Source organism: Vidua chalybeata, chromosome 24 (genome assembly GCF_026979565.1).
Source record: "Vidua chalybeata isolate OUT-0048 chromosome 24, bVidCha1 merged haplotype, whole genome shotgun sequence".
Taxonomy (NCBI): domain Eukaryota; kingdom Metazoa; phylum Chordata; class Aves; order Passeriformes; family Viduidae; genus Vidua; species Vidua chalybeata.
Window position 1 is genome coordinate 4,387,158 of NC_071553.1, and position 23,727 is coordinate 4,410,884.

Here is a 23,727-nt window from a genome sequence, read left to right on the forward strand (position 1 = left end):
ACCACCACCACCATCATCATCATCATCATCATCATCATCATCACGGGCGACGATTCCAACTGGGTGGGGCTCTTTGCTCCCTAAAATTGCACTTCGTCCTGTTGCCACCCCGCAGTCACCCCGATCTGGAGCCACGGAGTTTGGGGTGTCATTCCCAGCCCTGTCAGTCATTCCCAACCCTGACATTCCCAGCCCTGACATTCCCAACCCTGACATTCCCAGCCCTGACATTCCCAGCCCTGTCAATCATTCCCAGCCCTGTCATTCCCAGTCCTGACATTCCCAACCGTGTCATTCCCAGCCCTGTCAGTCATTCCCAACGCTGTCATTCCCAGCCCTGACATTCCCAATCCTGACATTCCCAACCCTGTCAATCATTCCCAGCCCTGTCATTCCCAGTCCTGACATTCTCAACCGTGTCATTCCCAGCTCTGTCAGTCATTCCCAGCCCCGTCAGTAATTCCCAACCCTGACATTCCCAGCCCTGTCAATCATTCCCAGCCCTGACATTCCCAACCCTGTCATTCCCAGCCCTGTCAGTCATTCCCAGCCCTGTCATTCCCAGCCCCACCTCCACACCCCCGCCCTGCATCCCAGCAGTCCGGACCTGCCATCCTGTTTATGCCGCATCCAACCCCACGTGTTCCCTCCTCCCAGCACCTCCCAGCTGCACCAGTAACCCCGGCAAACTGGGATATCCCTTCCCTCGGCTAGAGATCCCTGCAAGGAGGGACTGGGGCCTTCCAGCCCCTCGTGCACGGCCCCAAAGCCAGGCTTTGCCATAAATGTGTCATAAATCCCAGCTAAACAAAACAAACCCGCCTGCAACGACGCTGGGATGGAATCCCACAATGGTCTGGGATGAAAGAGACCTTAAAGCTCATCCCATTCCCTGGGCAGGGACACCTCCCATTATCCCAGGGAGCTCCAAGCCCAGCCTGGCCTTGCTTGGATGAGCTCAACCTCAGACACAACGGGAACAAGGACACGGCGCTGCCGGGGGGGGCTCACACCCCAAATAACGCCCCCAAAAACCCCACAACCTCTGCCCAGCCTCCAAGCAAGAGGGACAAAGCGGCCCTGGGGTCACCCGAGGTGACAGTGGCCACCGGCCCCTCCGTCCTGGCCAGAGCCGGAGCTGCGGGAGGCTCTGGCACGGCCGGCCCTGCCCCAGGTGGGGCTCTAAGCACCAGCGCTAATCCAGGGATAATTGCGGCTTTAGCAGCGATAGGGCCCAGATTAGTGGGAAAATCCCGGTGTTAGGGGCACCGAGCTGGCACCGAGCTGCCGGAGCCAACGGAGAGAGGGATCCCGGGAACACAGCGAGGGATCCCGGGGATACAGCGAGGGATCCCGGGAATAGTGAGGGATCCTGGGAATACAGCAAGGGATCCCGGGGATAGTGACGGATCTGTGAGAAGAATACAGCGAGGGATCCCGGGAATAGTGAGGGATCCCGGGAATACAGCAAGGGATCCTGGGGATAGTGAGGGATCCTGGGAATACAGTGAGGGGTCCCAGGGATAGTGAGGGATCTGCGAGATACAGTGAGGGATCTGCAGGAACACAGCGAGGGATCCTGGGAACACAGTGAGGGATCTGTGGGATACAGTGAGGGATCTGTGAGAATACAGCGAGGGATCCCGGGGATAGTGAGGGATCTGCGGGATACAGTGAGGGATCCATGGAAATACAGCAAGGGTTCCATGGGAATACAGTGAAGGATCCTGGGAACACAGCAAGGGATCTGTGGGAATACAGTGAGGGATCTCTGAGAATATAGTGAGGGATGCCAGGAATACAGCAAGGGATGCCAGCAATACAGTGAGGGATCCACAGGATACAGCAAGGGATCTGTGGGAATATAGTGCGGGATCCATGGGAACACAGCAAGGGATCCCAAAAATACAGCAAGGGATCCCAGGAATACAGCAAGGGATCCATGGGATACAGTGAGGGATCCCAGGAACACAGTGAGGGATCCACATGATACGTGAAGAATCTGTGGGAATACAGCGAAGGATCCACGGGATACAGCGAGGGATCCATGGGAATATAGTGAGGGATGCCCCGGACACTGGCACCCAGCACAGACACACACACCCGTGGCTCAGGGTGTGAGTCCAGCTCCCCATCCCAATGGAAAAATGCCAAACCCACGGCCAGGATTCCCCTCCAGCCCAGCTGTCCTGCCGGGATTGCTCTGCCTGCTGGAATCCCCTCCACTCCCAAGGCTTTGGCTCCTCTTCCCTTTCCCAGCATTTTCCCTGCAGTATCAGGGGCCTTCCTCACCCTCTCCATCACCTTCCACCGAGCCCAGGCAGGGGCTGGGCAGGGGGATTTGCTCCTGGAATAACAAGGAGAGTGGGAATGCAGGGTGGGAGCTCGGATTGGGATTGTCCAGCACTGTTTGGGATTCCCCCAGAACTGTTTGGGATCCCCCAGAACTCTGTGGGATCCCCCAGAACTGTGTGGGATCCCCCAGAACTGTGTGGGATCCCCCAGAACTGTGTGGGGTGCCCCAGCACCACCTTGGCTGCTCCCACACTCGAGGGGAGGCAGGTCCCAGGTGAGGAGGCTGAGATTTGGGAAAATCCCTCTGCTCCCTGCTGGCTTTTCCTGGATCCCTTCCCAGCGACGCTGTTCCCAAAGGATCATCCCAAGAGGAGGCAGATCCCAGCCACAGACTGAGACACAACAAGGCCGGGCTGTGCAGGCAGCTGCATCCGGGGGAGTGGGAGGAGGAAGGGAGGCTCCCTCATTGTCCTTTCCAGAGAGAAAAGGGACAGTCCTGAGCCTGGAAGCGCCAGGAAACGCCAGGAAACACTTCCAGCTCGTCGCTCCGGCCCTCGGGGCCGCAGGGCCCCGTCCCCCCGGCGCTGCAGAAACTCCATCTGCAGCATCTTCCCGGGATTCCATGCACTTCACGTCCGACTGCAGGAGCCGGAGGATCCCCTGGCTGCTGACCTGCACGGAAACGCCCGGCTGCTGCTGCTGCAGGAGGGAGGGAGGGGCAGCAGGGGAGGAAAGGCCATTCCTGCAGCCGGCTCCGGGCGGGGGATGCTCCAGCAGGTGCCCGGGGAGGTGAGACAGGCACGGAGCACATCCATGGGTGGGGAGAGGTGGGAAAACAGTGCCAGGAAGGGAAGCAGGGAATGGGAAGGGGTGAAAGGCAGCGGGGTCAGGAGCTGGCACAACAGAATCCAGCGGTGGATACGGAGCTGGAGCACGGCGTGGATGGGTTTTGGGCCCATGGGATGGGCTGGATCCATCCTGGGGAATCCATGGATACCAGGACAGCCCCCTCTGGATGAGCTTCCCCCAAAACAGGGAGAAGCATCTCAGCACCCCGCCCGTGGCTGCAGCCTTTTCCACCTCCTCTAGGAGCCCCAGCCAGCACCCAGCAGTCTCCAATAAATCCAAAATGCCCCTGAGATGAGAAACCCGTGGATTTAACAACCCGTGGAACAGGCAGGCCGGCTCCCAGGAGCACAGCACACCCCAGGGATGCCAGAGCAGGTAGCAGGATGAGGTTTTCCAGCTGGATTTCCCCATGGGGATGCTGTTTACTTTCTCCTTCCCCCAGGAAATCTCCTGCTGACTCAGGAAACACCCTCAGGCGCAGCTCTGCAGGGAGGAGACACTTCCCAGCCACAGCTTTGGTCCTTCCTTTCATTTTTTTGGCCAGTCCAGCTGGGGTCAGATTGGAGAGCAATCAGTCACTTGGGAAATAACACCACTCCAGGCCTCCTCCCTCAAAGAAACCTCAAAAGACAGCATTTAAGACGAGCTTAATTTGGACAACTAAAAATAGCCAGCACCAGTCACACTGGAAAATGCAGGATGTGGAGCTTCACCCTCGCCCAGCTCCAGCCTGCACACAGGGGTTTGTGGCCCCCAGCCCCACGGATTTGTCCCTAGGGATGAGCTGGCTCCCACAGGGAATCCAGCAGGACCCTCTGAGGCCCATCCCAGAGCCCTGCCCGGCTGCTCCGATGAAAGTGTGGGGACCCAAAACTTTCCCAGGCAGGATGTGGTGACTCAGAGCCACGTCTGCAGCAGGACACCCAGGAAAGATCCCAGCCACGCTTCCCAGCTTCTCCCAGCCCAGCCAAGTCTCTGATCCCGGCTCCCTGCAGCTGATTCAGCCCCGGGTGAAGGCAGCCAGGCCTGTGCCATCGGGGCGAATCCTGGTTGTCACTCCCGCTGCTCCAGAGGCTGTCCCCCACGCTGTGACCCCTCTTCCAGCCTCGCTCCGGCCATCCTGGGGCTCCTCCAGTGCCAGCCTGGCATTCCCAGCTGCCGGCACGGCCACAAATCCAGCCTGCCCTCATTTCCCTGCGCTCCCCCTCCTTGCACCGAGCTCTCCCTCCTTGCACTAATCCCTCCCTGCTCCAGAGGCAGGAATAATGTTTAACTCAGGTTCACGCCGGAGCACGAGCTCCCTCCCAGCCCGGGTCAGCCCCAGGCATGTCCCCAGCACCGAGGCCGTGCCGGATCCCTGCTGCTGGCACGGCCACGTGCCCGGCTCCGGCAGGAAGCCCCTCCGGAGCGGGAAGCTCCGGGAAGCTCTCGGCACCGCGCGCTGCCGGCTGCCAGCTGCAGCGATCCGTCACGCCGGGACTGGGACGCAGCCGGGCCGAGCTCTGCAGGTGCCACGAGAATCCCACAGCCGGCACATCCCGCTCGGAGCCATCCCATCTCCCCGGGGCTCATCCCAAAATCAGGGGCCTTCGACAGAGCAAGGATGAGAGGGGACAGTGCTGGAGGACTGAGCCATCTCCTGGCTCGTCCCGGTGTCCCTGGGCTGCCTGTGGAATGGCAGGAGTGGGAAAGCAGCTTTTCTCCAGGATCCTGGGCTGTGCCCCCAGCAGCGCTCCAGCAGCACGGGGTTATTTTTAAGAAGCTGGCAAGAAGGTGGGAAGGGAGGCGAGGAGCTGGAATGCTGCGAGGGCCACGCCACTAAGCCTCTGGAAAGGCTGGAGCCCCGGAGAGGCGAGGCATCGGCATTCCCAAGCAGGAACAAAAGGCGAGAAGCGAAAAGCCGAGGGCATTCCAGGGGCCACGGGCACCTCCCGGCTGAGCGAGGGGTGGCGAAGGGACAGTAAAGCTCCAGCTGCTGCAGCAGGGTCCTTAATTAGCATCTCGAGAAACGGCGCCGAAAATCAGACACCTTCTGCCCGAAATCCGAGCCCGGAGCTGAAAATCCGATCACCGACCCCCGATGCTCAAAGAGCAAAGGTCACTTCCAACCCCACACAGGCCCTGCCACCGCCCCGCGGGGCTGCGCTGCCCCGCGGTCCCCCCGGTTCCTGGGTTCACCCCCTGCCCACCGCCACCCCCCCCAGGACCGAGCAGAGGCAGCACGGTGAGGGCCAGCGGCTTATTTTTAGCCTGGAGGAGGCAGGAGCCGGGAGCAGCCATCCCGACTCTTGCCCTTGGCATGGGACACGCCGCTGTCCCCCCCGGGCCGCCCGCACCCCGCTGCCCCCCGGCTCTGCAGCGCTGCGTCCCCCCCCCGGGCTGGCATCACCTCCCCTGGCACGGCTCCTGGGCCCGGGCAGGAGGAGGAGGATGCTGGGCTCAGCCCTGGAGCCGGCCCCGCGGCACAAGGAGCGGGATTATTTACAGCTCCTTAACGGAGCGAGGCAGGGCTGACCTTTCCGAGCCGCAGACAAAGAGGAGATGTCGGGAATCGCTGCTGCGGGACCCTTCCCGGCCCGGCGGGATGAGCGGGGGGCCAGACCCACGCTGGGGGGGTTCGGCAGAGGGGAGCCGGCCAAGGCCACGGAGAGCCAAGCGCGCTGGGATCCCAGCCTGGGAAAAGGAGGGATCGGATTCCTCCCTCCCCGGCCCCGCCGGACAAACTCTTCCGGGTGGGGACTCCTACGCGCCGCGCTCTGCCCAGGCACAGCTCGCTGCTCCTTCCCGCAGCCCACGGCTGCCTCGGCGGCAGCCAAACACAGCGATACGGCACGGAGTGGGAAAATCGGGACTGCTCCTCGCCCCCGGCGCCCCGCTCGGCTCAGCCCAGCTGCCGACTCATCCCTGCCGTGGAAGCGTCGAAGGAAAAGTTTCCCCGTCAGCACAAAACGCGGACACTTGGCCGAAGCTTCCCCTTGGCTGCTGCTGCCCTGGCCAGGAGTTCCCCACGCTGGGGACACGCCAGGGCCCGGCCCCGGGTGGCCGCAGTGGGCAGGGGTGGCAGGGGACAGGCCTGGTCCCTGCAGTGTGGCACTGGTGTGGCACTGGTGTGGCACTGGTGTGGCACTGGTGTGGCCCTGGTGTGGCACTGGTGTGGCCCTGGTGTGGCACTGGTGTGGCACTGGTGTGGCCCTGGTGTGGCCCTGGTGTGGCACTGGTGTGGCACTGGTGTGGCCCTGGTGTGGCACTGGTGTGGCCCTGGTGTGGCACTGGTGTGGCACTGGTGTGGCCCCGGGGGCTGCCACAGCCCCTGGTGCCGCAGGGAAGGGAGGGATCCCCGAGGCCAGGAGCTCTCCCATTGGCACTGGGCAATGGATGATCGATCCCATCCCATGATGGATGATTGATCCCACGATGGATGATCGATCGCACGTCCCTTCCCTCGCTCTGAAGCTGCGGGATTTGGGCAGAGGGCTGCTGGTGTCACAGCTGTGTGTCCCCTCCCCGGCCTGCACTCTCCTGGTCCGTATTTAGGTCCCCATGTAGGACTTGATGCCATGATCCAGAAATGCCAGGAAGCTGCCCAGGAGAACTCCACCAGGGTCCCCATGTCCCTCATCACCAGCCTGGGCCACAGTGGCCTGGTCACCCTGGAGGGAGCAGGGCCAGCCCCAAAAGGGAATCCCACAACCCCAGTTCCTGATTCCAGGGGCCTCTCTGTGCATCAGCTTCCCACGTTCAAATCTGAGACCCCTCCCAGAAGCTCACAAACACAGGAGGACTCTGAACTCAGCTCTTACTCACAGAGAGCTCTCCCAGGATTTAAGGTGCTTAATTAGCGGTTTAAAAGAGTCACCAGCTGGGTGGGTGACACCCCAGCGGGTGTCATGCACTCCACAGGGCTCTAGCTTCCCTCCTGTCCCTACCCAGGCTTACCTTGTGTCTTTTTTCCCTTTTCCTAATGATCCAGCAGAGGGGCAGGGTTTATAAGTCCATAGAAACTCTATTATCCCCGTGCATTAAAGCCAAAAGCAACTAATTAAAACGTCAAAGTCACAGGGTTCATTAGCTCAGCCTCAGCGCTGGTAGGAGGTGACAGGGATTGTGGCTGTCACCCAACTGCTCCCAGGGACCCCAAGGCTGGCCCTGCACCCCAAAACACATTCCCTGTCCCAGTGTCACTGGGAAAACCAGTGGCTTCCATTGGAAAACCACTGGGCTGGGCAGGATCCTGTCACCTGCCTGTCCCTGTCCCCCAGCTGGTCACCTTTGCCTGCACCAATGTGAAGAGAAGGGAGGTTGGGGACAGCTCTGCCACCTTTGCCATCAAAGCTCCTTCCCCCAGGAGCCTCTCCAGCCCTATCAACACCCATCGGATCCCTATTCCCCCCGGTACAACATGAGGGGGAGAGGGATGGGTTCAAATTCCCAGCTCTGCACACCAGAGCCCCTCCGGTGTGCCAGAACAGCCATTCCTTACCGGGAATGCTGCAGCACCCCTGGATCCAGGAGCTCCCAGCAAGCCATGGGAAATGGGGCACACCAGGGAAGTGGCTGCAGTGGCCACTTCCCATCTAAGGGCCTGCATCCATCTCCATGGTCACACCGAGCACTGGTCACTCCCACTGCCATGGTCACACCGAGCACTGGTCACTTCCATTGCCATGGTCACACGGAGCACTGGTCACTTCCATTGCCATGGTCACACCGAGCACTGGTCAGCTCTCACTGCCATGGTCACCTCACACTGAGCACTGGTCATCTCCCACTGCCATGGTCACACCGAGCACTGGTCACTTCCACTGCCATGGTCACACCGAGCAGTGGTCACTTCCCACCTAAGGGCCTGCATCCCACTGTTGTGGTCGCACTGAGCATCGGTCACTTCCCATTGCCATGGTCACATGGAGCATGGGTCAGTCACTTCAAAGGACCTGCACCCATTTCCACGGCCACACTGACCGTCGGTCACTTCCCAAAGGCCCTGCACCCATTTCCACGGCCACACTGACCGTCGGTCACTTCCCAAAGGCCCTGCACCCATTTCCACGGCCACACTGACCGTCGGTCACTTCCCAAAGGCCCTGCACCCATTTCCACGGCCAGACTGACCGTTGGTCACTTCCCAAAGGCCCTGCACCCATTTCCACGGCCACACTGACCATCGGTCACTTCCCAAAGGCCCTGCACCCATTTCCACGGCCAGACTGACCGTTGGTCACTTCCCAAAGGCCCTGCACCCATTTCCACGGCCACACTGACCATCGGTCACTTCCCAAAGGACCTGCACCCATTTCCACGGCCAGACTGACCGTTGGTCACTTCCCAAAGGCCCTGCACCCATTTCCACGGCCACACTGACCATCGGTCACTTCCCAAAGGACCTGCACCCATTTCCACGGCCACACTGACCGTTGGTCACTTCCCAAAGGCCCTGCACCCATTTCCACGGCCACACTGACCATCGGTCACTTCCCAAAGGACCTGCACCCATTTCCACGGCCACACCGCGCCTCCCCGCCGGGGCTCGCTGTCCCTGCCCCAGCGAGTGCCTTCCCTGCCCAGGCGCTCCCGGAGCCCAGCGGGATCCCCCCGGGCTCTCTCCGCAGGTTTTCCGCCGGCTCCTTTCCCAGCACGGCGCAGCCGTGCCCGGCGGGGAGGAGCCGTGGGCGAGGAGGAAGCCAGAGCTGCCAGCCCTTCGCCGGGCCCTGCGCGGGGAGCAGCAGCAGCGAACGGGCGGCGGCTGCGAGTCCCCTCCACAGCAGGGATTTGGGTCCCCAAATCCCCGCGGGCTCCAGCCCGCGCTGCTGGAAGGGGCGCGTGTAGCCACTGCGGGAAAACTCCGCTCGTGGCCTAGCAGGGAGGAGAAACAGGAAAAGGGAAAAAAAAAAAAAAAGAAAAAAAAACCACAACCCGAGAGAGGAGCGGGGAACGCGCGGAGGACTCGCGGTCCCGGCGAAGGGCGGGCGGGGAAGGAGTGGGTTCGTCTCCCAGGGCTTGGGGACAAGGGGAAACTCCAGGCTCAGCTCCACCCCGGCGCTTTCGACTGCTAAACAATAGTGGAGAGGAGCAGCCGTCCCTCCCTGCTCTTACTCATCCTGCCCAAGGACCTGTGCCACCCTTCGGCTGCCCCCGCCCTGCCCGGGGGCTCGGGCACGGCGGCTCCCCGCTCCGGAGGCGCAAGGCTCGGATGACAGCGACAGATTCCCCCGGGAAGAGATGCGGACCCACGGCACGCGAGCGGCGAGCCGGCAGCGCAGGGAATTCCCTCCGTCATCATCGCCAGCGGAAAAAAAAAAAAAAAAAAAAAAAAAAAAAAAAAAAAAAAAAAGAGAAAAAAAAAAAAAAGAAACCAACACCCAACAACAGCCTGCGCCCTCTCAAACATCTCTACCTGCAGCGCTCGCAGCACTTCCCAGCTCCCAGCGCTTTTCCAGCCGGGAAGGAAGCAGGGAAGGAGCCGGGGCTCGGACGGGCAGCGGCAGCCACGGCCCCGCCGGCGGCCAGGGCGGGACGGGGCCGGAGCCCGCGGGGAATGCGCGGGGCCAGGGGAGGAATGGGGAAGCGCTGCCTCCTGCCCTGGGCGCTTCCCAGCTCCACCTGCACCATCCCGGCACCGGCACCTTCCCCGTGCCACGGCCATCCACGCAGCCAAGGCAATCCAGCCCGGCCTCAGGGAGTCACAGGGTGGAATGTGGCCCCCAAGCCCACCCAGCGCCCACCGTTGAGGAAGGGTCCGCCACCCCTCAGATCCGAGGGGCACCTGCAGCCCCCCTGAGCTGCCAGCCTGCCCGCAGAGAGGGCTCCGGGGGGGTCACCCGAGGGGGCAGCCGGGGAGGGAAGCCCAGGGTCGGGGAGGGATCCCCGGGGCGCGGCGGGGTGGGGCTGGCGGAGCGCGGGGGCGTCAGCCTCTCTCGCTCATGATTTAATAATTTAGGTGCGTTTCAGTGCTCAGAGAAGCGAAAGATTGAGGGCAGTGTCTGGAGCCAGGCAGGGCGCAGGCAGCGGTGCAGCCCCTGCCTTGTCCACGCAGCCCAGGGGGTTTGGGGTGGGGGGCTCAGCTCGGGGTCCCCCGGCCCCAGGACGGCTCTGGGTGCCCCATGGCGAGCTCCGAGCACTCACCTCTACCCCAGCTCGCTGCCCTCGGCTCCTGCCCGTCCACCCACGTCCAGGGCTGCCAGTCCACGGCCACGGGCAGAAACTGGCTGCACTGGTTTGAGCTTCGCAATGCAAACCCCCACCCAAGCTCAGGTCTCCAGAGATAAGAGCACAATAACCTATTGTCCCTCCTCCCCTCCCAACATCTCCACTCGCCTCTGGCGAAGCAGGGAGGGACCACCCAGCTCCGCACAGCCCCCCCGCCCCCGCCGCCGGCAGCCCACGGGGGGCACGGACCCACCGAGCCAGGCCAGGGATGCTGGGAGGCTCCGGAGCCGGGGCTGGGATGCAGGAAAAGCGCTGAGGACAGAGGCAGGAGGAGGCGGACGAGGCCAGAGCCTGGCCGGTCTTCCAATAGATTTCCTGATTTATTTTTTAATTTATTTTCCGCCTCCCCACTCCTGTTTTCTCTGCCGTGGCTCTGCCCAGCTGGATTGGTGCAGGCAGGAGGGGGACGTGCCCAGCCGTGGCGTGGGCAACCCCCCACGCACCTCCCCACCGCGTCCCACCCTCCCCACCGCATCCCACCCTCCTCACCGCATCCCACCCTCCCCACGCGCCCCCCACCCGAGTCACCCCACTCCAGGCAGGGAGCAGCCCCCTTTGCTGCCCCACGCGTGGGGAAAAACCACCCCAAACCCACCCACGCAGCACTTTCCCCGCTCTGTCCTTGGGCTGCCGCAAGCCCCCCTCCCCTTCCCCCGCCTCTTCCTTCCTCCATCATCCTCATCCTCCTCCTCCCCGCAATGCCACAACTCGCTGCCTCCCAAAAATCCAGCAACACGCGCCACCGGGAACCCCGCACCGCCACCCCCCCTCCAGCCGCCTCAAGGGCGGGCAACAAGTTGTAGGATCCGACCGGAGCGTCCTCCCCACCCCAAACACCGGGGGGCTGCCGGACTTGCCCCCCACAAGATTTTTGGGGGCTGCACTCCCCGCAGCCGCCCACGCCCCAGCGCGGCCGGACCGCGGTCACCCCATCACCCCACCCCTCTCCCACGTGGGATTGGGGTCGGGGGGGGGGTCCCACGCCGAGCCCCCCCCCCCCCGTGATGTAGGAACCCCCGCCGAGCCCCCTCCCCATCCCACCTGCTGCACCGGGACGGAGCGGGGCGGTGAAATCCCCGCTGCCAGCGCCCCACCCGCCCGGCACGGCGGGGGCAGCGATGCTCCCACCCACCCGCGCCCCCCGCTCCTACAAAGACCCCCCCCCCCTCCGCGACCACTCCCGTGCGTGTCCTCTCCCCCCGTGCCCCCAACACCTCAACCCCCCGCGGGACCCCCGTACCCCGCTGCCGGGGTCCCCCCCCCCCGGCGCACTCACCGGCTCCGGTCCCACGGCGCCCGGCTGGCGGCGGAGCCCCCGCGACTGGCCATGGGATGGAGGGGGAGCGGTCCCGGAGCTAACGGGAGAAAATGCTTGTCATGGCAACCCCCGTGCCGTGCGGGGCCGTGCGGGGCCGGGCCGGCGAGGGAGGGGACGGCGGGCAGGGAGGGGGAGGGCTCGTCCCAGCCCGCCGGGGGAGGGGCTCCCTTAAGGTGGCTGCACGCCCCGACGGCTGCTTAAGGGGGACGGCGACAGGAACGGGGTGAACGGCCCAGCGAGGGGGGGACAGCGGGGTGGGGGGACCCCAAACCGGGGCAGGAGCCCACGGGCAGAGTGGGGGGGTGCACGCCTGGAAAGGGTGGGGACACCCCCGGACAATCTGGGGCTCCCCAAGCAGGGTGGGGACACCCCCGGGAAGAGTGGGGACACCCCCAAGCAGGGTGGGGACACCCCCAGGAAGAGTGGGGACACCCCCAAGCAGGGTAGGGACACCCCCAGGCAATATGGGGACCCCCAGGTAGGGTGGGGACATCCCCAAGCAGGGTGGGGACACCCCCAGGCAATATGGGGACCCCCAGGTAGGGTGGGGACATCCCCAAGCAGGGTGGGGACACCCCCAGGCAATATGGGGACCCCCAGGTAGGGTGGGGACACCCCCGGGAAGAGTGGGGACACCCCCAGGCAATATGGGGACCCCCAGGCAGGGTGGGAACACATTGGACAGGGTGGCTGGTGCACCCCCGAAAAGGGCAGGGACACCACTGGGAAATTTGGGGACTCCCCCCCGGGCAATGTGAGGAACCCCTGGGCAATGTGGGGACACCCCGGGAAGAGTGGGGACCCCCCGGAAAGAGTGGGGACACGCTGAACACAGGCGGATGCCCCCCTGGAAAGGGTGGGGACACCTCTGGGAAGAGTGGGGACACCCCCGGGCAATATGGGGACCCCCAGGCAGGGCGGGGACACACTGGACAGGGCGGCGGGTGCACCCCCAGAAAGGGTGGGGACACCCCCTGGAAATGTGAGGACCCTCTGGGCAATGTGGGGACACCCCCGGGCAATCTGGGGGTCCCCAAGCAGGGTGGGGACACCCCCGGGAAGAGTGGGGACACCCCCAAGCATGGTGGGGACACCCCCAGGCAATATGGGGATCCCCAAGCATGGTGGGGACACCCCCAGGCAATATGGGGACCCCCAGGCAGGGTGGGGACACCCCCGGGAAGAGTGGGGACACCCCCGGGCAATATGGGGGTCCTCAAGCAGGGTAGGGACACATTGGACAGGGCGGCTGGTGCACCCCCAGAAAGTGTGGGGACACCACTGGGAAATTCGGGGACCCCCTCCCCGGCAGCCCCGTACTTGCACCCCCAGGCAATGTGGGGACCCCCCGAGAAGAGTGGGGGATGCACCCCCAGAGAGTTTGGGGATCCCCCAGGACAAGAGAATGTTTGCGCCCCAAACAGTGGGAGGACCCCACGGGTGGAGCAGGGGGTGCGACCCCAAATAATGTGGGGACCCCCCCGGGCAATGTGGGGACCCCCGGGGGCAGCCCCAGGTGTCCCCAGGCAGCGTGGGGACCCCAATGTGCAATGTGGAGACCCCACCCCGAGGGCAGAGTGGGGTGTGTGGGGACCCCTCCAGGGCGGTGTGGTCACCCCAAAAAGCGATGGCACCCTCATGCCCAACCCCCTCCCCACTCCGGGTGTGGGGGAGGCAGGAGGGACTCCGTGACCTGGGGCAAAATTGGGGTTCTTTGTGGGGTTTTAGCGGTTTTGGGGTTGATCCCCGGCTCTGACCCACCCTGTCCCCTCATGGGGCAGCGCCACTTTGGCACCCTTGAGAGCCACCAGGGTCCAGCACGACCAAACCCCCCCCACCCCAGATCCCACCCTCACCCCTTTCCCTAAAGGAACGCGGATAAAATTCCTCATGGAATCCTTCCCACAGCAGGAAAAAGCTTTGGCCCTGCTGCCCACACGCGGCGGCCTCGGGCCAGCAGGGCTGGGAGGGGGCTCCTTCAATAATCCCCCCTCCCCCCGAGGCCCAGTTTGGGCTCCAGCGGTTCCAGTTAAACCAGTGGAACACCCCTGCGGCCGCAGCCCCTCATTAGCCCCTCATTAACCCCTCATTAGCGCTCCCAAGGGTTTTTTTTCCCCCCTTGAGGGCCTGCACCTCCATAATTCCACATTCCCGAGGCTCCCAGGCCTTGAGGCGCTGCACAGGCCAGAGCCGGGCCTGGATGTGGAGCTCAGGCCTGGGAATTCATTTCCATTCCATTTTCCAGCAAAATCCCTCCCTCAGCTCACTGGGATGGACCTTCCCGCTCAGCTGAGCTGATCCAGGCGTTCTTTTGGAGCAGGGAATGTTGTTTGGAGTCACCTGAGGGACATCAGAGCTGCCCATGTTGGATTTAATTCCATCTCCGCATCCTTTGGAGCACGACCTGGCCCTGAGCTTTGCTTTGGGAAGAGGAAAATGCCCTGGGCTTGGAATTCCTCTTCAATTCCTCCTTGGGAGTTCACAGGGTTATTCCTATTGAAAATAAAATAGTTCAGGGCTGGGGATTCTCATGACAAGGACAAACGAGTCTCAAAAACCAAACTCGGGCCTCTTCCACTGAACCGCTCCACGTTTGTCTGAGACAAAAAAAATGGGAATAAACACAGGGATTTTATTCCTCCACCAAAATCTGCCAGCCCTGACCAGACTGGTTCTCCGTGGGCACGGAACAGCTTGGAAAAGAGGTGTTGGAGCAGCTGGCAGGCACCGCTTCCAATGCAAAACTGCTATTGAGACATAATGGCCTTTTCCAACAGGTTCTGGGAGCTTGGAAGGAATCTCTGACCATCTGGATTCGGGCTCCTGGAAGGAAATCAGCCTTCCTGCCTCAGGGAAGCCGTGTGAGCAGGGCAGCTCGGCTATGCTGGGAATTTGCAGCCTCCTCGGGCTCCTGGGTTTGGGTTAAAATGGGGGGAAAAGCAGATTTTCCACCCGGGGCAGTGGGTGTGGGAGGGAGCGGCCAAAATCCGTGTGGGAAATGTGATTCCCGTGCAGTGATTCCTGACCAGAACCACGAACAGCCCCAGAGCTTCTTCCAGGCCACGTTTAGAGGAAGGGAAGTGGCTGTAAGCAGGAGTGTCACCTCCAAGCCAGCACCGAGCCATCCCCACACGCTGCAGATGGGAAAAATTCCCTCACAGAATATTTTGGGACCCTCTGTGAGTGTCTCTGCTTCCTTCGTGCTCCACTCCCTTCAGCCACAGGCCACCTGCTCCTCCTGGTGGCTTGGCCACCCCCGGGGAGGTGACAGAGGTGTCCCCACACTGCGCCCGGAGCAGGGAGGAGAAGGACACGAGCCCTGAGCCAGCAGAGCTGCCACTCGTGTCCCACCCACCCCGGGCAGAGCTGCAGGAGGGGACATCCCAGGAGCAGCTCCAGGTGTCACAGCCACGGGGGTGGCACTGGGGACAGGATGGTATAGGGTGGCACTGGGGACAGGCTGGATTTGGGGTGACACTGGGGACAGGATGGATTTGGGGTGGCACTGGGGACAGGATGGATTTGGGGTGACAGTGAGGACAGGCTGGATTTGGGGTGACACTGGGGACAGGCTGGATTTGGGGTGGCACAGGGGACAGGCTGGATTTGGGGTGACAATGGGGACAGGCTGGATTTGGGGTGGCACAGGGGACAGGCTGGATTTGGGGTGACAATGGGGACAGGCTGGATTTGGGGTGACAATGGGGACAGGCTGGATTTGGGGTGGCACTGGGGACAGGCTGGATTTTGGGTGACAATGGGGACAGGCTGGATTTGGGGTGACAGTGAGGACAGGATGGATTTGGGGTGACAATGGGGACAGGCTGGATTTGGGGTGACAGTGGGGACAGGATGGATTTGGGGTGACAATGGGGACAGGCTGGATTTGGGGTGGCACTGGGGACAGGCTGGATTTGGGGTGACAGTGGGGACAGGATGGATTTGGGGTGGCACTGGGGACAGGCTGGATTTGGGGTGACAGTGGGGACAGGATGGATTTGGGGTGGGACTGGGGACAGGCTGGATTTGGGGTGACAATGGGGACAGGATGGATTTGGGGTGGCACTGGGGACAGGATGGTATAGGGTGACAGAGGGGACAGGCTGGATTTGGGGTGACAATGGGGACAGGCTGGATTTGGGGTGACAGTGGGGACAGGCTGGATTTGAGGTGGCACTGGGGACAGGATGGATTTGGGGTGACAGTGAGGACAGGCTGGTTTAGGGTGGCACTGGGGACAGGATGGATTTGGGGTGGCACTGGGGACAGGCTGGTTTAGGGTGGCACTGGGGACAGGCTGGATTTGAGGTGGCACTGGGGACAGGATGGATTTGGGGTGACAGTGAGGACAGGCTGGATTTGGGGTGACAATGGGGACAGGCTGGATTTGGGGTGGCACTGGGGACAGGCTGGATTTGGGGTGACAATGGGGACAGGCTGGATTTGGGGTGGCACTGGGGACAGGCTGGATTTGGGGTGACAGTGGGGACAGGCTGGATTTGGGGTGGCACTGGGGACAGGCTGGATTTGGGGTGACAATGGGGACAGGCTGGATTTGGGGTGGCACTGGGGACAGGCTGGATTTGGGGTGACACTGGGGACAGGCTGGATTTTGGGTGACAATGGGGACAGGATGGATTTGGGGTGGCACTGGGGACAGGCTGGATTTGGGGTGGCACAGGGGACAGGCTGGATTTTGGGTGACAATGGGGACAGGCTGGATTTGGGGTGGCACTGGGGACAGGCTGGATTTTGGGTGACAATGGGGACAGGATGGATTTGGGGTGGCACTGGGGACAGGCTGGATTTGGGGTGACACTGGGGACAGGCTGGATTTTGGGTGACAATGGGGACAGGCTGGATTTGGGGTGGCACTGGGGACAGGCTGGATTTGGGGTGGCACTGGGGACAGGCTGGATTTGGGGTGACACTGGGGACAGGCTGGATTTTGGGTGACAATGGGGACAGGATGGATTTGGGGTGGCACAGGGGACAGGCTGGTTTGGCTCTTGTCAGGAGCTTGCAGGGGAGCTCTGAGGGAGATTCTGGATCCCACTGGGAAACCCCTGCAGGGCCGAGCTGAGCCTTTGTCCTCCTCATCCTCCTCGGATCGCGGCTCGATTGGCATTTATTCCCTTTTTGCCATGGATGCGGGGATCAAATCCCCTTTCCCAGCTGGGATCCAACCAGGAGAGAGCTGGATTCCCAGGTGGATTCCCGGGTGGATCCCTGAGTGGATCCCTGGGTGGATTCCTGGGTGGATTCCCAGGTGGATTCCTGAATAGATTCCCAGGTGGATTCCTGGGTGGGTTCCTGGATGGATTCCTGGGTGGATTCCCAGATTGATTCATGGGTGGATTCCCAGACTGATTCATGGGTGGGTTCCCAGGTGGGTTTCCAGGTGGATTCCTGAATGGATTCCCAGGTGGATACCTGGGTGGATCCCTGGGTGGATTCCCAGGTAGATTCCCAGATGGGTTCCTGGATGGATTCCCAGGTGGCTTCCTGGGTGGATTCCCATGTGGGTTCCCAGGTGGCTTCCTGGGTGGATTCCCAAGTGGATTTCTCTCATTCCTTGCACCCAGCACCTGTTGCAGGCTCCTCTGGATCCCCACCACATCCCAAAGGCCTCTCCCTTCCCATTTCCTGGAAAATCAGCCAAACTCCCCCAGACACCGGCAGCACCCAAGTTCTCCATCAAGGACCTAAATCCCTATGGGAATCTCGGCTGTTATCCCAATTTTTGCCACCTCTTTTCTTTCCCCAGCACTTTTCTGGCTGCTCTGGAAGTGAAGCAGAGCAGTGGGCAGTGCCAGGCCTGGAGGAGACCTGGCAGCACCCAGGTAAAATAAATAACCCCAAAACAGAAAACTTCTCCCCCGGGCTCTTCCCTAAAAAAAAAAATAATAATAATAATTAAAAAATCCGGCTTCTCTGATGATTTCCCTTTAAACCCAGCCTCTAATATTTGGATTAATTTGCTTTTAATGCCTCCCAGGCTGGGAACTTGTAGGTGGAGTTTTGTAGCCCGAAAAATGAATTAAATCAGCCGAGTTGTATCAGCCAAGTTACAAACCCATCAAAACCCGGGGCCAGATCCTGATCTCATCCCCGGAGGGGGCGGACGGGGTAAATCCAGCGCCGCTGGAATACGCGGGGAAGGATTTTGGGAAGGATTTTGTCACGGAGCTCCAGATTGGACCCCCCCCCGGGTTTCTCATGGAAACACTGAGTGACTTTGGAGCACAAGGCAGAGTCAGGCGTCTGTAAAATCTCTCTCCATTCAAGGGCTAAATATAGGGAGAGCGAGCGGCAGCGATGTGACTCGCGGTGCTCGGGGATAAATAAACCCTGGAGAGGCTCTGCCGGGAATGCCGGGGGCTCCGGGGGGGACTGCAGGGGGACCACGGAGCTGGAGATGCTCCCACAACTGCTGGAAAGGGGATTTAAGGGATTTTTTTTCCTGCTTTTTCTCCCTTTTTTTCCCTCTCCCTGCTCATCCCTGAGCTGCAGCACCCAGAGGTGCCTGTTCAAGGCTTGGATTCTTGCCTGGAATTTGGGATGCCAATGGAAAAGGTCCCATCCCGGTCCCGTGGCATCCACACCAATTCCCGGCTCTACTCCCGGCTTTCCCCTCACTCCAAGGTCTTTGGAGACCCCCAAAAAAATTCCCGCAGCCACGGAAGTGCTAATTACCCATCACCGCACTAATGAACCTCTCCTAGCCTATTCCTCCTCCCAATTACTCCAACAGCCCCGTTAATTCCTAATTAAGCAGCTCCTTCATCAGGGAAAAGGGCCTTGACAGGAGAGGCCAGAGGAGGAATTTGGGGATTTGGAGGGATTTTTGCTTTATGGCTGTAATTAGGAGACGAAATTGTTTGCTCACCTACGGAATTCATCACCAGAGTGCCTGGGAGCCTTTCCCTTCCCCATCCCTGCACATTCCCGGCTGGAAGCACGGCAGGATTTAAATTTGTTTAGGGCCCGTTATTAAACCCCCAAAATTTGTGACAGCTCAGGAGGAGCCTCTGGGCTGCTCCTTCCCGAGCATCCCTGGGCGGGATGAGGGGAATTCCGGGATGCTGGATCCGTGCTTTTCCATGGATCCCCCCCACCAGCAGCTCTTGAGATCCTCAGGACCACCCCCCCCATTCCCCTCCCCAGCAATTCCCAGTGAAACAACTCCAGGGAAAACCCCCGAGATCCCGAAATGAACATTTTTCCCTCCAGTTCCGACCTCGTTTCATTCCTCACATCAAGGAGGAACCTTGTACTCGGTGTTTGCAGCGCGGTAACAGCTCGGGGACCTTCGTGGGCCCGAGGAATGTCCCCGCTGCCGGCGGTGACAGCGCGGTGGGCGGTGCTGAAAGGGAGGGGAGCGAAGTGACAGCGCGGGAGAGGGAGAAGAACGCTCTGCCCGTCACTCCCGAGCTGTCAGCCCCGAGCCGGGGAGGCGGGCGAGCTCCCGAGCCCTACTTTGGGGCCGTTCTTCCCTCCAGGGATGCGGGGGAAAGGGGCTGGAAGAGCTGGAGATGCCCTCGGTCCCACCTGGGTCCTGGTGACCTCACAGGGCGCGGAGGTGAAATCCTGGGATGCGACAGCAAGGGAAGGGATGACCCCAACAGGGCCACTCCTGTCACCTTCACGAAGTTGTGGGGTCGGGAGCAGCTTTTCCAAAATCACAAGACACTCCCAAAATCCAAAACCTGGAGGCCAAAGCAGAGGTGAAAACCCCACGGGCAGCCCCAAAGCCACCCGGAGCTTCCAGACATTCCCCTCCTCCAGGATCCTCCAGGATCCTCTGGATTCCTGCTTCCACAAAGGTCGATTTCCTTCCTAATCCCGCCTTCAGGTGCTGGGTGACAATAAGGGGACATCGCGGGTGTTGATGCCACAGGGCAAAGCTGTGGTGCCACCCAAAAGAGGGGTGAAATACCAAAATAAGGGGTGAAATGTCCAAAATAAAGGGGTGAAATACCCAAAATAAAGGGGTGAAATACCAAAAATAGGGGTCAATATCCAAAATAGGGGTGAAATACCAAAAGAGGGGTGAAATACCCAAAAAGGGGGAGAAATATCCAAAATAAAGGGGTGAAATATCCAAAAGAGGGGTGAAATACCAAAAGAGGGATGAAATACCCAAAAAAGGGGTGAAAATTGGTGGAAAAATCGTGGATTCAAAGGTGACTTCTCCCCAGAACAGGGAATAGGGAAAACCAGACACATTTCCAAGTGTATCCCCGGGAAAACAAACCAGGAGCGGCTCCTTTATTGGAATAATAACCATCAATAATGCATCGCTAAGGAGCTGCAGATGAGTGCAATTAAAAAAAGCAGTTCATTCCCCAAGCAAAAACCGAAATTATTCCTCACAGCTTCCCCGAGATTTATGGAAATGAAGCAGCTCCTGGAGCTCGGCAGAGCCGGGGAGCCCGGCAGGGGAGAAAGGGGGAAAAAAAAAAAAAACAGGGAAAAAAAAAAAAAAAAAGAAAAGAAACAGGGCCCTAATGTAGGGATTTATAAATATTTTACAGCTGAGGAGGAGTGGGGAGCCATGGATATAGATGGGATTGCGGGCGGCCGTGGTGGGAGGAAGGAATTAATCACAAAAACGGAGGAGAAACTTTCCTCCAGGAGCACGTGGCCGCACCCACGGCTCCCGAGGGGCCCGGGCTGCCGGGGAAAGTTTGGTGTTTGCTCTGCGAGGTGCAGATGTGACCCCGTGGTGATGCCCTCCCTCTCCTTGGCAGCGCGCCGGGCCTGGAGGAGGCACCAAGAATTCCCTGGGAGAGGCGGAGTGCAAATATTGACCAGGAAAAGCTCGTGGATAAGGGCTGGGAAAGCCACGCTGAGGTGGGAGGGCGTGATCCGGTGTTTGGGGCCACTCAGACACCCCAGAAATTCCCATCCCAGGGAGTGGGATAATCCCAGATCCCACAGCCTGGCATTCCCAAACTCCTGTCACTGTCCAGAGGGGCCCAGGACTGGGCTGGCAGCTCCCTCTCACCTCCTGCTGGGAAGGGAGCAGGGAATGGGCTCCAGGAAATGTCACCTGGGATGGGACAGCAATGCCCTGGCAGGGCAGGGGTGTGTCCCTGCTTCCCTGGAGGGCAGCAGAGGAGCAGAGGGAAGCCGAGGACGTCTCATGGGATCCTGGAATGGTTTGGGTGGGAAGGGACCTTGCAGCTCATCCCTGGGGACAGGGACACCTTTCTGTCTCCCAGGTTGCTCCAAGCTGGCCTGGGACACTTCCAGGGATGGGGCAGTGCTCCAGGTTTGTGGAGCTGGAGCCGTTCCCACCCCCCACAAAGAGCTCCATCCCAGGGGGAGGCTGGAGCTCCTCAGAACCTGCAGGGATCCTTCTGAGGCTGGAATATTTTCCTTTTCCCTCCCAGCGCTTCGCTTGTGCTTCCCAGAGACTTTGCAGCAGCTGGAACATCCCATCCTTGCTCCATCCAGGCTGAGCACAGGGACAATCCTGCACCAGTGTGGGATCCCATTCCCAGCTCCAAACCTGGCTCCATCTGCCAGGTCCTGGGTGCTGAGAGCTCCTTGATCCTCATCAATCCATCCATGATCCATGGATCCATGGATCCATGGATCCATCCATCCATCCATCCATCCATCCATCCACGCCCATATCCAACCTGGAAAAGCTCCGTGGCACCTGCTGGGAGCCTCTGCAGGTATGAAACCCTCCCAGAGCTTCTTTAAAAATTCCAAGAATTTCTCTTGGCCAGAGAGAAATGAGTCACGGCAGGGAGAGAGGGAGAGGAGAGGGAGCTCACGGCAGCAGGAGGGAAGGAGAGCCGGCAGCAGGGCTCGGACACGCCGGGCAAAGGGATGGGAATTCACTGGGAAACAGCCATGGCCCAGGACACCTGGTGGAGCTGGAGATTTGGGACACAGCCACTGTCAAGCTGATTTGCCTGGATTTTTGGTGGGATTTTCCCTGTGGACACCGAGCTTTTGGCACCCAGGAAAGCCAGGCTTGGAAAAGCAGATCTGTGTCTCGTTTGGGAAGGTGACAGGGACATCCCAGCCACCTGCTGGGCACGCACCGCCCCCGCACAGGGGAGGCTCAGGTTGGTCACCAGGAGGGATTTTTCCCGGAAAAGGCAGGATTGGAACTGCCCCGGGAGCTTTGGAGTCCCCATCCCTGGAGGTGTCCAAGCGTGGATGTGGCGCTCCGGGTGACATCGCGGGGACCGGACACAGCTTGGACTCCACGATCCTGGAGGGACCCTCCCACCGCTGAGTCTGGGATTCTGGGAACACGTCGGGCTGCAGGAATCACCTCGGATCCCCGGGACCGGCGGGAGGGTCGGCGCTGCGGCTCTGGCACAGATGTCCCTCCCTCCCTCCCTCCGTGCTGTGCCTGTGTCGCACATCAGCGGTGACGCCAGCAGCTCCTGTCCCCGCTGACTGCCGCGACAGCCGATCCCAGCTCCCGGCTCTGACGTGGGAACCTGCCCTTCATTTCCAGTGCCACCGAGCTGTTTTCTCCCCTTTTTTTTTCCACACAGCGAGCCCCGCTCCGCTCCACACAGGACGTGACAGGCGGGGATGGAGCACCGGGAGGCCCCGGGCTTGGCACCTCCGAGGAGCAATTAAGCTAACGAGGGCCACGGGCTGGGCTGGCAGCGTCCCTGGCAGCTCACGGTGAACCCGGGTCAGGAATGACACATCTCATCCATAAGGGATGGCGATGGATGAGGCTGAGCTCCGGGAAAAAAAAAAAAACAAACAAACAAGGAAGGGCAGGAGGGGAGGGAGAATCCATCCCCAAAGCCCGGGAAGAGGATGAGGGATGTAGGAGCAGCCCAGAGGATGAGGGATGAAGGATCTCTGCAGGACTGGGATGCTGCGGGTTGGGGCAAAGATCTGGGGTAGGTGTTGGAGGTAGGGATGCAAACCTGAGTCCAGGTGTGCTCCAGAACCAAACCTGAGTCCAGGTGTGCTCCAGAACCAAACCTGAGTCCAGGTGTGCTCCCAGAACCAAACCTGAGTCCAGGTGTGATCCCAGATCCAAACCTGAGTCCAGGTGTGCTCCAGAACCAAACCTGAGTCCAGGTGTGCTCCAGAATCCAAACCTGAGTCCAGGTGTGCTCCACTGGTTGATCCCAGAGAAGAACATCTGGTGATGGAAACGCTCCTGGGAAGAGCCCCCTGTGCAGGGGGGGTTTCAGGGGGGTGGCACAGGGCACCTGGCCTGAAGGGGCATCTGGAGGAGGTTTCTGCATGGGAGAGCTTGGAGCCTCTTCCAGGGCCTAAAGGGGCTCCGTGACAGCTGGAGAGGGACTTGGGACAAGGCCTGGAGGGACAGGACACAGGGCAGGGATGGATGGGATATTGGGAATTAGGAATTGTTCCTCCTGGGGAGGAGCTGGGATGGATTTCCCAGAGAAGCTGTGGCTGCTCCATGCCTGGAAGCATCTAAGGCCGGGTTTATGGGATTTGGGAAAGGGGAAGGTGTCCCTGCCATGGCAGGGGTGGCACTGGTTGATCTTTACGATCTCTTTCCACCCCAACCATGCCGGGGTTCCACGGCCAGTGCAGCATTCCCCAGGTGAGTTCTGGGACCCCTGGAGCTCCTTCCCGTGGTCGTGCCCCCACCGAGCCCCCGGTTTGCAGGGAAGGACCCACAAAGGGCTGGGCGGGAGCCGCAACCCCCGGGCAGCTGCAGGCTCTGCGCTCCTCCCCGAGCTCCACAGAGCCGGCTCTGCTCCCTTCTGGCTGCGGATCCCAGCTCCGGGCACCGCGGCCGGGAGCAGACTCTCCTCTCAGGCAGGAGCTGTGGGCAGCGCCGCGAGCAGACGGGGAGGAGGAGCAGCAGCAGGAGGAGGAGGAGGAGGAGGAGGAGAAGGCTTCGAGCAATCCCTCAGGGCACCACGGCTGCAGGTGTAGGCTCAGCTCTGCCCAGCAAAGCCCAGCAGGGAGGAATCCAGGCAGGGAGTGGGGATAGGATGCAGAGATTCCCTGTGTGCCATCCAGGAGGGACTGGGAGGGATTGAACCCTCCAGCCCTGCCACACAGCCCCTCCAGCTGTCCTTTGT

At 61.0% G+C, this 23,727-nt stretch overlaps 1 protein-coding gene across 6 annotated transcripts in view; it reads right to left on the reverse strand.

Moving 5' to 3' along the window:
- ATP2B4 (ATPase plasma membrane Ca2+ transporting 4) overlaps nucleotides 1-11,751 on the reverse strand; it is a 60,815-nt gene extending 49,064 nt beyond the window's left edge. For 5 of the 6 annotated variants that reach the window (XM_053963803.1, XM_053963800.1, XM_053963806.1 and 2 more), the window contains exon 1: nucleotides 11,627-11,751. The gene's annotated coding sequence lies outside the window, so the exon portion shown is untranslated. Of the gene's footprint in view, nucleotides 1-5,659; nucleotides 5,774-11,626 lie in introns of those variants that run through there. The other variant, XM_053963801.1, reaches the window with a different exon arrangement.
- Nucleotides 11,752-23,727: the final 11,976 nt, after the last annotated feature.